The sequence below is a fragment of the Mustela nivalis genome (assembly GCF_964662115.1).
Source record: "Mustela nivalis genome assembly, chromosome: 2".
NCBI classification, from domain to species: domain Eukaryota; kingdom Metazoa; phylum Chordata; class Mammalia; order Carnivora; family Mustelidae; genus Mustela; species Mustela nivalis.
The window spans coordinates 151,862,245-151,883,730 of NC_139021.1; the positions used below are offsets into that span (position 1 = coordinate 151,862,245).

The 21,486-nt window shown below is 42.0% G+C and overlaps 1 long non-coding RNA gene across 1 annotated transcript in view; it reads left to right on the forward strand.

Annotated features, from left to right (window-relative positions):
- LOC309860212 overlaps nucleotides 1-5,037 on the forward strand; it is a 35,305-nt gene extending 30,268 nt beyond the window's left edge. Inside the window, exon 2 of the long non-coding RNA XR_014309257.1 lies at nucleotides 4,452-5,037. This is a non-coding gene — a long non-coding RNA (uncharacterized lncRNA). The remainder of the gene's footprint in view (nucleotides 1-4,451) is intronic.
- The last annotated feature ends 16,449 nt before the right edge of the window (nucleotides 5,038-21,486 follow it).

A 21,486-nucleotide genomic window follows, 5' to 3' on the forward strand; every position in this document is an offset into this window, starting at 1 on the left:
AGCAAAAACCATACCATGTCTCTCCCATTGCCACCTTCCTCCTGAACCTTACATTTTGCCCTGAAGTTAAGTCCTTTAAAGGTCATCACTTCAACTCAGTTGGTTAATTAGTTCTTGTCTCCAAATTGGATTGCTTCCTACTAATTTGAAAGATGTAGAAACACTGTTCCTGTATGTCTGTTCTGGTTACTATTGCTACATAACAAACTACTCCAAACCTTCGTGGCATGAAACACCCATTTTACTAGGCTCGTAGAACTTTGTTCCATGATATCTGGGGCCTCACGTTGGAAGACTTAAACTGGGAGGGGTGACTTGTTAGTTGGAAGTAACGTGCTGGTTGGGGATGGGGTGGAGGGGGTACCTTTGCTCACGTGTCTAGTAGTTGATACTGGCTGGCACCTGACACTTCAGTGGGGCGGCTTGAATGAACCATCTTCTAGATATAAACAAGTCACTATGGTTGGCTCAGATTCGACAGGAAGTGACAGAGATACAGGACTTCAGTGAAAGGGGTATTAAAGAATTTGCAGGCATGTGATAAGGCCATCACAATATCTTCTTAATTCTGCTATTACAATGAAGTGAAATTGATAAGCCTGGACCCCACTTCCTCTTTGTCCATTCGATTCATCTACACAGAGGAGCATTCGAGTGTATCCATTAAATTATCTACGGACATGTCTGGTCAAGTTCATGCAGCTCAGGTTTAAACTAAGGGTAATTCATTGCTCTTGAAAGTTGACCAGTTACTTTTTTATGACCAGTATGCATAAAGGTATACATCATAAATAACATTTATAATAAAAATTTTTACCACCAATGAAATATTCTCAAAGGAGAACTTCATTAATTATCTGTTGCTGCACAATGAATGAGTCTAAAACTCAGTAGCTTTTAAACATTTATGATCTCATGGCTTCTGTGGATGAGGAATTTGTGAATGGCTCAGTGGCCCTGGCTCACAGTCTCTCGTTGGGGCTGTAGTTAAGACGTTGGCCAGGGCTATGTCATCTGAAGTCTTAAATGAGGCTGAAGAATCTACTGCCAGCATCGTTTGCTCACATGGCTGTTGGCCAAAGGCCACAGTTGTTTATTGGTTCTTGGAAGGTGACATCAGTTCCTCAACATATAGGCCTCTTCATAGGACTGCTTTAGTGGTCTCATGACATGACAGCTGGTGTATTCAGAGCGAGTGATCCAAGAGAGAGAGCAAGGAGGAAGCCACAGTACCTTTTATGTTCAAATCTTTGTAAGTGACACAAGGTCACACCTGCCACACTCTATTCATCAGAAGTGAGTTACTGTGTCCTGCTCATGCTCAAGGGGAGGAGAGCTAAGTCGTCCCACCTTTTGAAGGGAGGCAGATGAAAGAATTTGTGATTCTATATTAAGACTGCCACAGGGAGTTGGGAGGAGAGGTTTCTCTAACTCTGTCCTGAAGGGCTTGGCCTTGGGACAGCTCCTATTTATGCAACCAACATGGGGAGACCAGTCATTTCTATATGGAAAAGCAGAAATCAACTTCCACTTTGCCATTCAGATGGGAAATAGACTTGAATACTCTCTTCTACTCTGCTCGTATCTTTATAGGATGGGAACTAGGATTCTTTTTTATCTTTTTCATTTTATCTTATTTTATTTCTTTTCAGTGTTCCAACATTCATTGTTTACACACCACACCCAGTCTTCCATGTAATATGTGCCCTCCTTAATACCACCACCAAGCTCACCCACCCCCTCACCTCCCTCCCTCCCTCCAAAACCCTCAGTTTGTTTCTGAGTCTACAGTGTTTCATGATTTGTCTCCCCCTCCGATTTCCCCCAACTCACTTCTATCTCCCCATGTCCTCTTTTATTCCTCATGTTCCACAAGTAAGCAAAACCATATGATAATTGACTCTCTCTGCTTGACTTATTTCACTCAGTATAATCTCTTCCAGTCCTATGCATGTTGATACAAAAGTCAGTGTTCATCCTTTTTGATGGAGGCATAATACTCCATTGTATATATGGACCATATCTTCTTTATCCATTCGTCCATTGAAGGGCATCTTGGTTCTTTCCACAGTTTGGCAACTGTGGCCATTGCTGCTATGAGCACTGGGGTACAGATGGCCCTTCTTTTTACTACTTCAGTATCTTTGGGGTAAATACCCAGCTGTGCAATTGCAGGGTCACAGGGAAACTCTATTTTTAATTTCTTGAGGAAACTCCACACTGTTTTCCAAAGTGGCTGCACCAACTTGCATTCCCACCAACAGTGTAAGAGGGTTCCCCTTTCTCCACATCCTCTCCAACACACGTTGTTTATTGTCTTGTTAATTTTGGCCATTCTAACTGGTGTAATGTGGTATCTCAATGTGGTTTTGATTTGAATCTCCCTGATGCCTAATGATGATGAACATTTTTTCACGTGTCTGTTAGCCATTTGTGTCTTCTTTGGAGAAGTGTCTGTTCATGTCTTCTGCCCATTTTTTTTTTTAAATATTTTACTTATTTGACACAGAGAGAGATCACAAGTAGGCAGAAAGGCAGGCAGAGGGGGAGGGGGAAGCAGGCTCCCCGCCAAGCAGAGAGCCCAATGCGGGGCTCGATCCCAGGACCCTGAGATCATGACCTGAGCCAAAGGCAGAGGCTTAACCCACTGAGCCACCCAGGCGCCCTGCATTTTTTGATGTGATTATCTGTTTTGTGTGTGTTGAGTTTGAGGAGTTCTTTATAGATCTTGGATATCAGCCTTTTGTAGTGTCATTTGCGAATACCTTCTCCCATTCCATGGGTTGCCTCTTTGTTTTTTTGACTATTTCCTTTGCTGTGCAGAAGCTTTTGATCTTGATGAAGTTCCAAAAGTTCATCTTCCCTTTGGTTTCCTTTGCCTTTGGAGACCTATCTTGAAGGAAGTTGCTGTGGCCGATGTCAAAGAGATTACTGCCCATGTTCTCCTCTAGGATTTTAATAGATTCCTGCCTCACATTGAGTTCTTTTGTCCATTTTGAATTTATCTTCGAGTATGGTGTAAGAGGATGGTCGAGTTTCATTCTTCTACATATAGCTGTCCAATTTTCCCAGCACCATTTATTGAAGAGACTGTCTTTTTTCCACTGTATATTTTTTCCTGATTTGTCGAAGATATTTTGACCATAGAGTTGAGGGTCCATATCTGGACTCTCTGCTCTGTTCCACTGGTCCATGTGTCTGTTTTTGTCCAGTACCATGCTGTCTTAGTGATCACAGCTTCGCAGTAAAGCTTGAAATCAGGTGATGTAATGCCCCCGGTTTTGTTTTTCTTTTTCAACATTTCCTTAGCAATGCAGGATCTCTTCTGGTTCCATACAAATTTTAGGATTGTTTTTTTCCAGCTCTTTGAAAAATGCCAGTGGAATTTTGATCAGGATGGCATTGAAAGTATAGATTGCTCTAGGGTATAGACATTTTAACAATGTTTATTCTTCTGATCCATGAACATGGAATGCTTTTACAACTTTTTGTGTCTTTTTCAATTTCTTTCATAAGTGGGAACTAGGATTCTTGCCCATAAAAGCTCGGAGAATGTTTTCATACATGTTGCACTTCATCTTTGCTCACAGCTGTGGTACTCTCATGGAGGTGTGGGCTTTCCACTGCCAGTTCCAACCACCTAATGGACACTAGGGTTGAGCTGGCCACCCAAGTTGCCTGGATAGGTGTGTCTTTCATTGTACTCCATTATTCTATTACTTATCTTTCAAAACTCTCAATGTGAATGGTTAGGATGATAGATGAGGCCATTCTTCAGGCCAAGGTAGATCATAAGATGCAGGAAAATTGCTGTTTTGAAAGGCAAAACCCAGTAAAATAAAGTGCATTCCTGAGCAACTGTTCCTCATTCTTTTTTTTTTTTCTAAAATTTATTTATCTGACAGATATCACAAGTAGGCAGAGACGCAGGAAGAGACAGAGAGAGGGGGAAGCAGGCTCCCCACCGAGCAGAGAGCCCAATGCGGGGCTCGATCCCAGGACCCTGAGATCATGACCTGAGCCGAAGGCAGAGGCTTTAACCCACTGAGCCACCCAGGCGCCCCTGTTCCTCATTCTTAATGAGATAGAGCAGAAAAGAGGCAATTGCTCATTTATCTGAGAAAGGGAAACCTAAGTGCCCTTAATTCAGACATCATAAAGGAAGATCTTCTATGAATCCTAACTTGGGAAATGCCAGTCCTTAGGACAGAATAGCCAGGTCCCTGACAGGAAGGTGAGGGGTAACTCCCTTCAAGGAAAAAGGGTCAAATTATATCTGGTTCTGGATCTAATTCAACTTGACTACTTAGCAGTAAAGATAAATTGAACCCACAGAGAAAACTGAAAATAGCATTTTCCTGGCAAGCCCTTCAATGGACTTAGTGTGTTTAGATTTATGGGCGGGTGAATGACCTTCTCTGCCTTGGTTATTCACATTTTCATTTTTCCAGGACTGATTTTCCATCTGCCCTACCCAAAGCCTGAAGTTGCTGAATCAAGCAGAGCCAACAGGTCTGCCTTGAGCTGGCTGGAACATGCACAGAACTGGGCAAGACAAATAGGTTCCTTTCTGAAAGGTCTATCAAGCAGAAGCCCATGTCTCTTTCCTCCCCGCCTGCCTCAGAGCACAGCCCTGAGAGAGAACGTGCCTAGCTCTTCCAATACCACTGCCCATGGAGCAGGCTTGTGGGAGTGTCTGTCCAAGAAGCTGGCTGTGTGAAGAGGATGGAAGCCATTATTAAGTGCAAGAACATTGTCACATAGACCTGGTTCTCCTCCCAGAGTCCTGGGCTGCCAGGGCAAGAGAAGGCAAGGCGGTCAACTGATTTCTAGCAGCCCAAGGAAACAGGAAAGAGTGCAAGTTACTCCACACCCAAGAAGTGCTCAGGAGCTGTGGAGCACCCACTGGGAATCAGCCTTTTAGTACAACTTCCAGGCGAGTGACAAGCTCTACACCTGACTTAGAAAGGCCACAACTCACATTCAAACTGCTGCCATGTTAATAAAAGGTATTAGCTGGGCTTTGAGCCCCAGGAAGACATGGCCTGTGTCTGCTTTCCCTGTTGCTCTACTGCTGGGGTCTAATGGAGTATCTGACACAGAGTAGGCATTAAACAAATGTTTGTTGATTGAATGACTGAGTGATTGAAAAGTCCCAGGGGCATCTGGGTGGCTCAGTGGGTTAAAGCCTCTGTCTTCAGCTCAGGTCATGATCTCAGGGTCCTGGGATTGAGCCCCACATCCAGCTCTCTGCTCAGCAGGGAGCCTGCTTCTCTGGGGCGCCTGGGTGGCTCAGTGGGTTGGGCCTCTGCCTTCGGCTCGGGTCTTGATCTCAGGGTCCTGGGATCGAGTCGTGCGTCGGGCTCTCTGGTAGGTGGGGGACCTGCTTCCTCCTCTCTCTCTCTCTCTCTCTGTCTGTGTCTCTGCCTACTTGTGATCTCTGTCAAATAAAATCTTTTAAAAAAAAGAATGATTTAAAAAAGTCCTTTGCAATACTTTTTAAAACTGTTTCACTCCAACTTACACAAGTTACATAACTCTCACTCTAAAACTCCCTATAACCGTGATTTAGAATTCAGAAGATTCTTCATGCATAAATAGAAGATTTTCTTCAAAAATTGGACCAAAATTCCATGTCGATGTGAAACTACAAAGCCATCATGAGTTTGTACCAAGAAACTAAAGGAGAGTCATTGCAACTATCAGAGACAGTCCTGGGGTGGCACGTGCCACTTGAACCTCGCTCTTGACATTAATTATTACCTATGGAGGTGGCCTCCACCATTATATCTATGATATGAGAAAGCCACCTGGGAAATTTTTCAGAGACCCAGGATCCAGGATCCAGGAGGAGCCAATACCAAAAACCCCCGCTGCTCTGTGCTAAGTTGGCAGTTCTCTCCCCATTAAACCATACAACATCCAGGCAGAAGAGAGCAACCCCAGCGACCACACAGCTTGCAGCTACCTTAGTTCGGCATTAATAGGAATAAGCTTTTAAAGTTTTCTTTCTTTAAATCCCAAGTAAATTTGCAAAAGGAATCATGAGAACGTGGGAGACTCTGGTACGGTAACTAATGCATGGTACCAAGACAAAACAAAAGAAAAAGATCAAAGATCAGTTTCTCTAAGCTGGGTGGCACCTTGGCACCAAATCCTGGGAACAGATGCTGGCTGATTTGAATGAAAAAAGAGCAGAAGTAGCCCAAGATAAGAAATAATTGGCTAAAAGATACAAAGCCACACTTTTGACTGGGGACAATAAAGTTTTCCAAGCAGATGTTAGAATAACTGCCTTTTCAAACACAACTCCAAGGAAAACTAGGAGAAGAGAAGCATTGTTAAATATTTTCTTCCAAAGTTTAAATTAAGACATGGTCAGAGAAGAGGAGACCCCTTCCAAAGCCTCAGCAGGATAAATCAATCTAGTGGAGCCCTTTGTGTTCCAGGAGAATGATGTCAGAACCCATCCCAAGAAGAAGAAAGAAATGTTTGTGATAAAGGTCACTTGAGAACTATACAGATAAATGCCATTTGTAATGACTTAAAAAGGCTTCCGGGAAGGAGAGGAGTCAACTCACTGTTTCAGAATCAATGAAAAAGGAAAAACTCTCCTGGATGAAAACTTTCAGGGTCATTTAGACATTCTAGAAAGTCCATGAAACTTTGAAGGGAAAGATCCCAAGAGTATGATTATGGAAAAACGATGTTAAATTGTTGAACTGTTAAAAGTATATCGTGCATTTACATATGCATCAGTCATGAAAAAATCGAGGAAGTCTCTGACAGCGAGCAGAAGGCTGAGACTAACAATCCTTCCACCCTGTTTATTAATTATTGACCCTGAGAGTCTTAGGTTAATCAGATATTCATGGGGCATGGGGAAATCCAGAGGTACAGAAGGAAGAACGCCAGCCATGATTCAGAAGACCTGGATCACATTCCAGCCTCACAGCCGTCTGTCTCAGAGAACTGCTACACGTTTTAGTGCCTTATCTCCCCATTAGTTAAGGGAAGATAATGAGTGTTTCTTGAAGGGTTGGGGATAAAGGAGTCCCTACATAGAGTGGACCCATAGTAGGGGCTCAGTAGATGGATTTAAATTTGTTGCATTTGAATCAACTCAGTAGCTAATTATTCACACTGTCTTGATCTTCCCCACAGCCCCGTGATGAGGGGTGGGATAGGGAGTGTTATCCTCTTAATGTTAATTAGGAAACTGAGGCTCAAGAAGGTTAGGAAACTTGCTCATGGGACAAGCTGGTGAGGAGCCAAGCCAGACAGTCTGGCTCCAACCCCCCCACCCCCACCCTCACCTGACCTAATAGAGGGGAGAGAGAAAGTGATCCAGCTTATATTATCGTCTTCCTTTTTGTTTCTGCTTTGACACAGGGAACAAGATGAGATTTTCCTCTAATGGCACAAGTAGCTACTAACTTCATTCCAATTACCAACGTTAAAGAGGGTGGCCTAACATATAAGAGATAAGATGGTAATTGACAATTTATTGTCCAGGCAGTGTCCTGGGTGCTTTATTACATGGATTCATTCATTTTTCTCAATAAGCTTATGAGGTAGGTGCCTCCATCTTGTCCACTTGATGGAGGCTGTAAGTGAACGTGTGGTAGTTTGGCTTCGGACCAGCCACTGGAGCTCTGGGGCCACATTTCACCCCGACAATGGGCAGCCTCTCAACTTCAGGCTTCCTGCAGCAAGCCCACAAGCAATTATCAGCATTGCCCTGGCTAGGGATTGGGGATGGGGGAGCTGTTTAGCTTCAGTAAGAACAGTGAATTGAAGTTGGGAAGAAACTAATATTTATTGACAGCTTATAATTTCAGTGAATAAGGACATTTTAAGTTAATAATGTCCTACCTAGGGTTCCAAGTCCTTGGACTTCACCAAAGATAATAGCAGGGGTCTGTGAACTATTTTTATTATTTCAAAATGCCTATTAGTATGTCACCAATCATGGAAAACATAGTCTTTATATATGGTAACAAAGCACAAAAGAAGAAAACTTTGAGAGAAAAATTTCATTTCTAGACTTGAGCAAGGTTTCAAGGATTCCTAATTCCGGAAACTAGTGAATTTTCACCCTATTAGAGTTGAAATCATCCTTGTAGATATCAGGTTTGCTCTAATAGAGGAGACACCCCCATTATCAAAGAGAACTCAACAGGACTCAAAAACTTCAAGAAGTTGCCGACAGACATGAAAGGCAATTTTAGCCATTTACTTGGAATTGCCAGTCACCATAGGAGCCGAAGAGGCATTTTTCTGCCAACTGGTTGAAGCTTGTGCCAGAATGATCCTGCTGTTTCTTAATTGTCCTAAAAGCTTGTAGCCAGCAATTTCCCTGCCAAGCCTGACCTCACTTTCATGTTTTTATAATATGCAGATCACGAAGTGTCCCATTCAGAGTGGGGAAACGAGAAATTACTTCCTTGTCCTTACTTTCTTTGGAACTCACCACCTAATCTGTGTAATGTCTTCCTGTAAAATAATACTTCAGTGGTCAGCTCAAAATCTTGGGTATGATTTAAAAAAAAATTTTTTTTTTTAGTATCTTTTAACACATGATGAATCTTCACAGCAAACGTATAAGGTAAAGGAGAGGAAAGCAGTGTTATTCCCATTTATGAGTGATAAGTGAACAAAAATATGACTGGACATAAAAACCTATGTGTAATGTATTAAGTTGCAAATTGCAGATGAAATGTACTGTATGCTCTCATTTTTGTAAAAAAAAAAAAAAGAAAAGCCATATAAGCTCTATGTGTGTGCGCACATGTGTATGGGAGTGGTGAGCTGAAAAGCACAGACACTCTAATGTTACCAGTAGTTTCCTCTTACGGTGAGCGTGAGGACAAGGGGCTATAAATGAGAACTGGTCACTTTATAGCTCTGTACCTTTGTGTTGTTTCAGTGTTTTACAGTAACCATATATTTTTACAAATTCAAAATAATTTTTTAAAAAGAAAAACAGTTTGAAGTAGATAATAAACATTCCACATGATGGACAGTCATATCTAGTTTGTTCTGTTGAATGCATATTTTCAAAGTGACTTCAACAAGATGTTGGAAAAACCTGTCCAATTTATTGTAGGAAAATAGTTGCCTGGCATCTGAAACTTCTGGAAAAGTGGCTTTCTGCTCAATCCTTCTTGGGAACCTTTGCTTCATAATGGAACGGAGACTGAGTTGGGATGACCAAAGGAGTCTTTTGACCATCTCTTTGGCTCTATGGAATCCATGTCTTCATGACTTATTTAGATTTTTGCAAAAACCTTTGCTGGGGTTCCATAATGAAGGCAATTTGGGGATGGATAGTTTACATGACAAGTCTTTCCATTCCAGTAGGAGTGTGGACTATGGGACTGTGGTTTAGGAGAAAGGGCAAAAATTTGGACTTTGAAAGATGCATTCAGATCCTAACTGCTGATTAAGAGCGGTTTAGCCTCAGACAGTCTACGCAATTTCTGTGAAAATCTCCTTCCTCTACTACAAAATAGAATAATGCCAAAGGCAGGAGTTCTATGTAAAGGGCATCACATAATTCCTGGCTCATGGTAGGTGTTCAAGAAATTCTTGGCTCTCTAATAATAAGAAGACTAAGTATAAATGGCCTTTAATCTGTATTGATACTTCGAGTGAACAAATAAGGGTACTCAGAGTGTGGATGCCATTTCGACACACCCTGGGAAGATTTGGCAGGAAGTGGCAGTGATTCTGTCCATGGTCTAATTTCCTGTCTATCCATGACGTTTTCTATCTGGCCAGAGCAATCTATCACACTGTGCAAAAACTATTTGAAATCTGTGTCTTACTGAGGAAAGGCCAACAGTGTTGACTCCACATATGAATAAAAAAACAATGTGCAAAAAGTAAAAATGACCCTTTTGTAAATGTATTTGCAGTTGGGTTGTGATTGTTATTGGAGGTAACTAGCTCTGCTGTCTTCTCCAACATTCTGCATCACACCGAGATGGCAAACCCTGTGAAATTGCTCAGGGCCGTTTCTCTGATGACTAGACTTGGCCCCAGAGGGTGAAAACCAACCAAAGGAAAACCTCTTGGTACTTACCAGATAAGAGACACATGGAAGACTGAGGCATTTCAACATGAAAAATCCAGAGAAATCACCTGGGAAGAAATAAGCCAGGTTGTATCAGTAGCATAATTGGCTGTAGATTCTCTCACCCAACCTTGGAAAGGCACCTTCATATTCAATTCATGTTTGTGAGCAAGATGCCATATTAGGCCCTATGGGCGATTCAAAGATGGATAAACAGGGGCCTTGCCCTCTAAGTACTCATGATATTGTAATAGTGCAGAAGGCAATAACTCACTAGATCATCTGAGATTAAAATGTTCTGAATTTTAGCCTTACCACATAGCTTCCCCGGAGAGCATTCTCTATGATGCTTCTCTCATTAGTGGGCCTGGAGTGCTGTCATGTGGAAGAGAGTGCCAGGTCTTGTGACAAACAATCAAAAAGATACAGAAGACGACCTTCATGACCCTCTGTGAGACCTCCATCATGGGGCTGCAGCCCTCGTTTGTTTACTTTCCATCTCCCTTCCTACAGCTTGGCTGTGGGCAGCCTCCCTCTCAGGCCATGGATTTGGAGAGGTGACCTTACAACAAAGTGGGAGCACTGGGACAAATCTCAAGGAAGCCTGGGTCGGGATGAATGAAGCTTTCGAGTCCAGCCCTTCCTAGCCCAGAATTTTTTTTTGGTCTGGCTCTCTGAGTCTGAATTTTTCTTCCCAACTCCATTTACTGCTACTTCTCTCTAAAAGCTGAAGACTTTCTCTCAGCTGTCCTTGTTTTGAGGCAGTTATACTGTCTGATCTGCCCTTTCAGGAACTACTCCTAGATCCTAGAAAGGGGGGGATTCTGGGTCCTCCAGGAGCTACCACGTGGATGCTGATGCTTGCTGGTTGGCACACCTCAGAGGTCTCTCCTGAACTGGCTCCTCACAGGCACCGTCTTCATACCTTCTCTTGCTCTTTAGGACTCTCCTTCCTCCTATAATGGCTGCAGGCACCTAAAGCCTGTACTCTGTTTCAGAGCTTTTACCAGACAGTTTAATTGCAATTTATCCATGTAGACTGATAATCAGGTCATTTGTGTTCGAGTGCTGTTTCCATGGCCACGGACGAGTCCCTTCACCTCTCCAAACTTCAGGTGACTGGATGGGGAAAACTCCATTGGCAAAGGTGTGTTCACCAGGCATACATGCACACACACACACGCTCACATACACACGTTTTCAGAATGAGTTATGAAGGTGGTTTAACTTCGAGCTCCACTGTTGACTAGCATGTGTAATCTGGTTAGTTCTTTGAGTCTCAATGTCCTCATCTGTGAGCAGAGAAAACACCTCCCTCAAGAAGTTCCAGAACGAATAAATGGAGTCACATAGGCCAAGCACTTAGGGCTGAGGGCAGCACAGAGGAAGAACTTAGTAAATGTCAGAGCTCACCATGGCTGTTCCCTCACTCCCAGATCTTCTCGTGTTTACAAATGCTCCCCTACTTTCCTCTCCTGCCTTTTCTATCATCTTACCCCAATAATTCTTTAGTCTTCCCCTCTTTTTTTTTTTTTTTTTCATTTGCACTGAACATGGTAGAGGGCTGGGAAGAGGGTGGATCTGTGTCCTTTACGTGTGTCAACTTGCATTAATTAAAGAATGACAGTGGCTCTACCTCCACTCTTCTAGCCTTGGTGGCCAAAAGGATGATTAAGCTCTATAACTGGGTCTGAGGTTAACTGAGACTGTCTAACCATTTAAATCATAACTTCATGTAAAATGTTTTATTGCCATCACACCATACTCTTGCAAGAAAAAGCCAACAGCAACATTAGATGACTTCCTAAAAGTATTTTCTCAAATGTTTCTTTTCTGTGAAAATGACAGTATAGGAAAAAAAATGTGAGTAGTATAATTTTAATATCCCTTTCCTTTATTTTTTCTCTAAAATTTATTTTTATTTGGTTTTCCTGGCTATATATTTATTCTAGAAATTAGGAAATTAGAGAAAAATATATGGAGGAAATTAAAGTAATCCACAATTATACCATCCCAAAACAAATACTGTTTGTAATATTTTCCTCTTTGCAAATTCTCTTATTTTTAAAGTTAAGGACATATTTGCAAATATAGTTTTGTGTCTTGTGAACATTTTATGATACCCACAAACATGTTTTTTTGAACAAACTTTCAAGATATTCCATTGTATCCAGATTTAACCAATTGCCTATAGTGAGACATTTTGGTTGTTTGCAATTTTGTTGATTTTTGTCTGCCCTACACCCCTTCTCCTCTTTCCTCTTCAATTATTAGTGATGCCAAATATTTTTTTATGTTTATTCACCATAAATATTTGGGAATTGTCAGTTCCCGCCATTTTTCTATTAATAGTACTATTCACCATCATTGTCCTCATTCTAGCATTTGGGGCCAAAAATGGCCAAGGCCAGGTTAGTTCAGACTCTTGGATAGAGAAGATAACTGCATAGGAGAACAGATTTTATTTCACTCCCAGCATTTATCTTCCTGATACTGGCATTCCCTAGGAACAGGTGGTATTGAAAAGAGTTGTTCTGTTGCCAAGAAATCTAGTTGAAAGGGAGTTTGCAAGGACATCCAGTCCCGGTGTGGGGCTGAAAGCAAATGGGAAGCTACCAAGGCATAGGCTTTCTCAACACAGCTCTAGAATCAGCTGAGGGGATGAGATCCTAGGAAGAATAATTACTGGGGGGCGGGGGAGCTTAGAATCTTCATTATCTCTAAAGAGGAAAATTGATCCCCCAGGAAGGTTTTTTTTCTATATAGTTCCCTTTTTGCCTGATTCTTTACTTCTAGACTCAGCTCAAGTGTACCTGGAAATCTACAGATGGCAAAGATTGGAAAACAGATACTCATGCTCCAAATTTAGGCTTATATACCAGTCAGGACCTTTCCAGGGCCACCTGTCCACCCGGCTCACTGATCACCAGATAGGGCAAGTCAGGGAAAACAAATGTAAGTTGAAGACAAGTAGAAATGTTGGTTCCTCTTCCAAAGATTAAAAAACAAAACAAAACAAAAGAAATAAAACACAGTCATTTCATTGATCACCCAGCAAAGACTGGACTTTACTCCACCATATATCCTGGCCTTGATGCTTGATAACCTCTACAACTTTGGGGCACAAAAACACACTTAGTATCATCCTTGGGAATGTAACATTCTTGAAGTCAGAAATAAAATCTTCAACTTCTTTAGAACTCTCACCACACAGAGCCATCAGACTGGAAGTAACCCAGAAGGTGTATTGCTTTGCTAGATACCAGATTCTTGCAGGGGTGGGTATTATTGGCCTAAGGGGAGAAAGTAGGCTAGAGCAAAGTCAGAGGCTAACGATACCATAAACATAAGTCAGCTCATACCACTGCCCACCCAACGCCCTCCTTGCATCCCATCTACTTTGAGTAGAGGCCAGCATTCTCCTCATGCCCTCCAAGACTCTCCAGGATCTTACCACAATCCCTCCCTTACCTCTTTCTTCTCTTTTTCTTACTACCATTCACTCTACCCTATGCACAGTAGCATGGAGGGGGTACGATGCTGTTTCCTTTGCCTGGAAGAGCATGGCCTCAGCTTGAAAGTTGGTGGTGTCAGATAACTGTATCCCCAGGAGCTGAACAGCAAGTTCTTTCTTCAAGGGGAATCCAAGTGCTCTATTCCATGGCTGCCATGCTCCCCAAAATAATTTTTCCAGGAGGTTTTCTCCATCACCACCCCCACAACCTGCAACAATGTCTAGCCTGGATGACCCAACCACATGCTCCCACAGCATCCCTCTCTGTGCCAGTGCTCATCCACTTGTCTCTGTCTCCCGCCTGGATAGAGGACAGAGACCATGTTAATTTCATTCACCATTGTATCCCCAACCCTAACCAGAGCTTGGAACATAGAAGACATTCAGCAGATGGCTGTTAAATGAAAATATAAATGAATAAATGATACCAGCTGCTTCCATTCCCTTAACCTGCTACAGCATTAATAAACAAATCTTGAACCTGGTGGATATATGAAAATAAAATATTAGGACTATCCAGCCAGCCTTTCTGTATCGGTTGCTACCTTCTGCTTGCTGATTTATGCTAATGATTACTGCCACATTCACTTTGAATGTGGATGTAAAACTACAGGGTCACTTGAGGGAAATCTCCCAAACTTCCAAACATGGGGTTCCTGCTGAAGACACAGAATTTCAAAGGGCTCAGAAAAAACTTAAGTATGTGCACATGCACGTGTGTGTGCACACACACACCCACACACTCATCTAGCAGATCACATCCAATGGAATAATTCCATAATGAAATTTTTATCTCAAACTGATTGGCCGCAGACCTCCAGACCCCACAGCTAAGCCAAAGATGATTTGGCATCCTTGTAAAGATCTAAAGGACTCAGAGTTTCCCTCTAGACCAGGGTGTTATTTCCACATTTCCACACCTTGGCTGTGCCGTGGAAATACCTGGTGAGCTTTTATTTATTTTTTAATTAATTAATTTTTAAAATTAACATATAATGTATTATTAGTTTTAGGGGTACAGGTCTGTGAATCATCAGTCTTACACAATTCACAGCAATGCCTGGGCTCAGATCACATACCTGAGACCAATTACACCAGAATTTCTGAGGGCGAGAACCAGGGAATGATATTTTTCCAAGTGGCTACCATGCTTTCCGTGTGCCCTGGATTCTTTCTTTCCCTGAGCACTTTCTTGGAGCCCTCCTGGGTATCAGGCATCATAGGAGGCACTGTCTTTTCCCTTAATTTGTTTATATAAAATCGTATCTCATCCATTTTGCATATACTGGCCTGCGCCCTGGAAGGAAACCAATTTTATAAGCCCTCATTATTTATTCTATGCTGTCAGAGGACAGCAAGAACAGGAAAAATTTTTTGTAAACTTGCTTAAGCTATTCCCTTAATACCTAAAGAGACTCCTTTAGCTCAACCCTTTATAAGAACATTGGAACTAAAGCCATTCCGCAGATAAACTCTGTGAATTTTAACTTTCACATACAATTTACATTCAAGGGGATAAAAATTATTAATGCTTGGGGTTCCCAGCATCCCTTCTCCAGCTTTGTTCAGTCAGCCCCTTACGCTCCCCCACTTTCTATGAAGAAAATAGGGGAAATCTGGCTCTTGTGAGAAATGCAATTAGCACAGCTCCCAAACCTCAATCCTCCAGAATTGTGGGACTGGGACGTGACTCACTGGGAGGCACTGTAGAAGAAAGTATGCATGTGTAGAAAAGAGGGGAGATGCAGGGACCTGAGCGGCAGACACACAGCAGAAGAAAGACACTCTAAGGAATTTTGGGGTGCTAAAAATAGAAGAAATAAAGAGATTTTAATGAATTTCTAAGGTCTAAGTTCTAAGGTCCAAGGCTGCCCTGCAAGTTCTCTGAGGCATCGCCTACCCTCCCCTGCCCCTCCTCAGCTTCACTGAGATAGTGAAGTATAAAAACTGAAACTTCTGTACAAGCCATGCCACCAAAGTCCAGGATCCCCCTGGGCAGGGCTGCAAAGACTACACATCTGTGTGAGTTACATAGACGCACTCTGCGCGCAGGTGCACGCCCCACTCCCTGACGCCCACCGCCTCTTCCTCACTGCTTATGGGGGAGACCTATCCGAGTGGCTGCCGAGAATCTCCACTCTGCATCTGAGGGAATCCTCTTCTTTATCTGTCACTCTGCTTCTCCATCTGCTCTTCTCCTTTCGGACTCTCACTGCTCATTTCTGCTTTGCACGCACACTGGCTGTGTCTTGGTATCCACGCCATGGAAACACACAGTTCTCCCAGCGTACCCTGTCGCTGTAAATTGCAGTCTCCTGGATTCCCATCTTTAAGATCATGGACAAAGCAGACATGTATTTATTTAACACATATTCATGAAGTGTCAGCTGCATGGGATACCTTGCAAAAACGAAACATCTCAGATACAGTCACATATCCCTGGCTTCAGGGAGCCTACACTCTAGCAAGGAATTTTGTGTACTGCAACAAGCAATAGGTTTTTTTTCTTTCTTTCTTTCTTTCTTTTTTTAGTATTGTTTTTATTTTTTAATTTTATCTATTTGAGAGAGAAATAGAGAGCACAAGCAGGGAGAGAAGGAGAGAGAATCTCAAGCAGATTCTGAGCTGAGAGCAGAACTTGATCCCACATGAGATCATGATCTGAGATCATGATCTGAGCTGAAACCAAGAGTGGCAAGCTCAACTGACTGAGCTACCCAGGCGCCCCAGAACTGTTTTTAATATAGGGGAAAAAATAAGACTTCCTGAGGAAGTGACATGGACCCTGAGGATGGAAGGAGGACAGGTGACGGGGGAAAGGGCATTCTAGCAAGGGTTAACAGCATGTTGGAAACCTGGTAAGGGCAGTGAAGAAAACTCAAGGAGCTAAAGGAAGTTCAGCATGACTTGAGGGGAGGAGAGTGCTTGAGGGGAGACATGGTGAGAGACAGTGACAGAGGTCAGGCAGGAGAGCCTGGGTCTGGATCTTAGAAGCCATATTAAGAAATCTGAACTGTATTCAGAGCAAAAGAGACCCCTACAGTAGTACTATCCAACAGACTTTTGGCGGCTGGTGGGAATGTTCCATATCGGCTCCATTCAGCATGGTAGCCACCAGCTCATGTGGCTACTGAGCACATAATAGGCGGCTGGTTTAACAAAGACACTGAATTTTTTGCTTTAGTGAATTTAAATAGGGCTGTGCTGTCTGATACGTGTATCCTATGATGTTATGATGGGACGCTTATGTACATGTCCATTTGCTGACACATGTACGTACACAGACCTACATAAATGGTTTTGTGCTTTCACGTGATTATATGACCTCAGTAATGTGTTTGTGGATACAACCAGACACAACTGACCCTCCCCTGTCCTTATAGAAGGACATGAGCAATGAAAATTGAAAATTTTGCATTGTGCATGAGTCCATAGAGAGAGATTTGAATTGAAATCATGCAGGAGTCCGTAGAAGGAGATTTGACCCAGGAAGAATTGGCACGAGAAGGAAATGGGTGGGATGTAAAACAAAGCTATACTTTTTAACTGAAAACAGGAAACAAAGAAAAGAAAATCCAATGAGACCACAGCGATTTGGGAGTCGAAGCTTTGTTTTCTTCTATCTTTTCATCTTTCTGTAAAAGATTTTCAAAAATGACACATATCTTTCGAAGGCACACTGGAACTGTCAGGGTCACCTTGAGAACCAGGAAGAACTCCAAAGAACATAAACAAAAAAGGGGATGGAATTCATCTTTAACCCGGATGACCTATTTGTCTAACTGACCTTCAACCACTAAGAAAATTTTAGGTATTCTGGTTTGCACAAGTATTTATTTTGAATTTATTAAAATTGTAGGAGATGGAATAAATGAAGTCCTAGCTATGAGAATTATTAGCGTACCTAAAAGATTGATCACCTCATGGACCATAATGACTTTTTCCTTGTGGAAAGGGTAACTCAATTCTACACATATGAACTAAACAATAACTCCTCCTTCCAGTAAACAGTGTAATTGTTACCACCTAGGAATGTTATGATTTTCTTTCCAGGGCTCATCTTTCCCAGTAAATCTCTTGATGGATACTCTACCCACCCTGGCCTATCAATTCCCTTAGTACACTGTGTTCCTGATTGCTTCCGAGTCTTTGTGCACACTGTTCCCTCTACGTGAAACATTCTTCCCAATCTCTTGCCAAGTTAGCCCACGCCCATCCTTCAGGTCTTGATTTATACACCACTTCCTTAGGAATGTGGTCGCCAACCCACTCCACCTAACCTAGATCAGATCAGTCCTCCCTGTTTTACATTTCCAAAGCCCCTGTTCTTCTCTTTCATAGCACTTCTCTGAGTTTTAATAATTACTTGCATGAAAAAAAAAATAATTACTTGCATGATTATTGTTTAACTTTATCTTGTCACCTGGATTGTTGGCTCCATGAGGTTAGATAGTGCAATCTGCCTTGTTTGTCATTTATCATATCTACAAGATTTAGGACAGGTCCTGGCAGATAGTAGGTGCTCAATAAATATTAAGTGCTCCATAAGTGAATGAATGTATTTAATTTTGTTTCCCCTTTAGGTTTGTTCATCTAATCCCTTCCTTCCATCTTGCTGTATCATAAGCTACCCCATTATGGAGTTCTGTACAATGGAAAACAACTCCAAAGAAACCCTAAGCCAACCCTAGTTGATTAACTCTGGTATTCCTTGTGCAGTTCCCCTTAAGATCTCATAGAGCATCTGGTGTTAAATCATTAAGTCACAGCAGCTATAAACATGTTCAGGCCCAGCATGAACTTGGTCTGACATCCAACCAGTCTTCCGGCTGTCACAGAAATGCCTCCATCCATTTCAGAAATGTGCTTACTACAGAAATACGGTGCTCTGTTCGTTATATTTATGAGTTACTGAATTTCCAGGATGCCTTCAATCAATAGAAAATAGACATTATATTCTTACCTGAAGGCAATAGTGATGTGACTCACTGTGAATCTGGGAGGGAGGGAAATAAGATGGCTCTCAGAAAATTATTTTAATAGACATGTGCTAACCTACCTTAGGGAGAATGGCTTTCAGAACAATGAGGCTTGATTGTGATGAAAATTATGGAAAAATTTAAAATATCCGCTGGCCGAAAGGGGATTAATCAGTGCTGGAGATGTAGAAAGGAAGCAGCAGCAATGAAGGATGTCACAGACGACAGACCTTGAAGAGCTGTGGTCACGTTAGCAGAACCTTTTCTCCCTTGAGAGGGGGTTGAGTGGGCTCTCTGCTTCTATTGTGATTGTCTATTGTCCTTTCCATCCAATGCCTTGTTTTGACCCCATGCTCAGTAAGCTACCTTTGATTATAATTTAGTTTCTCATGTCTGTTTACTGGGAGGTAGGATGTTAATCTTGCCAATACGGCCGTCCCTTTGGGCCTAAAAGTCTGCTTCTCATCAGAAAGACATGCATTGGCACAGGGGTCCTGGGAAGTTGGCTAACCTCAGTCCTCTCCTGAGAGGTGTGCCCCTCCCACCCACCCCTGGGTGGTGCCTAGAAGCAGGTGACAGGGTGTGTCCAGGTGAGGCCAGCCCCAGACTAGAGCACCCACCACCAAGGCTGCCCTGCAAGTTCTCTGAGGCATCGCCTAACTTCCCTACTCTCCAGGCAAAATCCCAACCTGCTGTCCGCTATCTCCGTCCAAATTTAAAAGGGAGACCCTGTGAAGTAACTTGTCAGTTAAAAGCAGCCACATCCTCCTAGAGGTCCTTTTGAAGATTCCCATGAAGAGATATGAAATTCAAGTCATACCATGGGGATGAAGACTGCTGCCCCACAAAGACAAGGACAGCTGGGAGAAAGGCCAGGAGAAGGAGAGTAGAAAGAGAATAAGGGGCTAATGTCCTCATCATACCAGCAAGAGACAAAAGATACTGTATCAGAGAGTTGAATGGGAATCTGGTAGAATATAATGAAGTTAAAGATTTATCAATAAAAGAAATAAAAATAACAATAGTAACCACATTGTAATAGATACATCGATGAAGAATAAGCTAACAGGAATAAAAGTAACTTCACTGTCCTAGTTAAACACAAAGATGAGGAAAGGAAAAGTGCAAGAGAATCAAATTCAGTTCCACCATAGCAGGGTGCCTGTAGATAATGTAAAGAAAATCATGTTATTTAGAGATCTAGGGATAAACTCACAGAAAACAGAGGTTAAAAATTTCTAAGTGGTTACCTCTGGAAATCTGACTGAGTAAAAAGCATTGTGGCCAAGGAATTTTTTTAAATAAGTCTATATTATTATTATTATTAAATTTTGATTGTGTGCATTTTGAGTCATTCATTCAATATCCCTTTATTAAGTGCTAACCATGTGCAAGGCAGAATCCAGGCCCTGGATATTCGCACTGAACATAATACACAAAAATCCTGCCTTCAGAAATGTAGTAGAGGGAACAGAATAAATAAACACTAAAATATATGGTATGTCACATGATGTTAGCTCAGTTGAGGAAAATAAAGCTCTCATATATCAGGTGAGAGACTTGAACACAGACTTGAAGGAGGTAAGGGAGGGAGCCATGTGGTTTCCTTCGAAGGAAGACTGTTCCAGGCAGAAGGAGTGGGCAGTCCAAAGGTCCTGAGGTGGGAATGCCTAATGAGGTGGGGGAAGAGCAAGAGGCCAATGCAGCTGGAGTGGAGGGAATGAGAAGACATAATTAGAAGAGGTAGAGTGCTGGGATGAAGGGGGACACAGTATAAGGCTTGGTAGCTATACCCAGATTTTGGCTTTTACTGGGAGTAAGATGGGAAGCCCATGGAAGGTATTCAAGCAGAAGAGTAACATCAAACAAATTTTTTAAAAATCTGACATTTTTAATAATAAGCTTTTTTGAGATTGACGGGGAGGACAAGAAGGGAAAAGAAACAATAAAAGTTTTTCAAGTTATAAAGAAAGATAGTAAAAAAATAGACTCCTAAATTATCGTTAAATAAAAGGATGTGTTTTCTTGTTTTAACCTGTGAATATGTGAGCTAAAGATCTTTCATGATACAAAGGAAGAAGTTCCTATAGTTGCCCTTAGAGGTTCTTTCAACCTGCTTGCTCTCAATGAGAGTCCATCTGCCAACCAACCCCATTGGGTTTCCAGAATTTGGAGACTGGGACAGCTCTTTTGAGGTTGAAGCACAGGTATTTCTGTCTTGTTGTTGCCATATCAGTGGCTCCCAGACCTGGTCGATCACTGGAATCTCATGGAAGAGCTTTTCACAAATATAGACTTCTGGGGTCTCCCCCCTGAAAAGATTCTGAATCTTTTGCCCTGAGGTGGGATCCAAGCAGTGATGGCAAAAGGGCAGTGCACCCTTGACCCCTCCAAGGGCAGGGTGGTGGGAGGTGTACACCCAGGTGCAGGCAGTAAGTCTCTAAAAGGCAGTAATGTCTTTTAGAGAATTTAAAGAATGATAATAGAACCAACTAAGAGTCAGTCTGCTTTTTATTATCACCATGTGCTAAGCATTCTAAACATTGTCAGTGATCAAATATTTCTCCAAAATCTAGTTTGTTTGTTTGTTTGGTTGGTTAGGTTTTTTTTGGCCTGAGTTCTAAGCAGTTGGTTTAAGATCTCTCTCTCTCTATATACATACATATATATATGTATGTATATATATATATACATACATATATATATGTATGTATATGTATTTTTTAATAAATATTTTAATATTTTTAAAAGATTTCATTTATTTATTTATTTATTACTGAAACTATGGCTTAAAGATTTCATTTCTTTATTTGAGCGAGCAGAGCTAGAGCGAGAGAGAGAGACCGTGAGGTGGGGGGAAGGGCAGAGGGAGAGGAAGAAGCAGACTCCCTGCTGAGCAGGGAATACCATGAGGG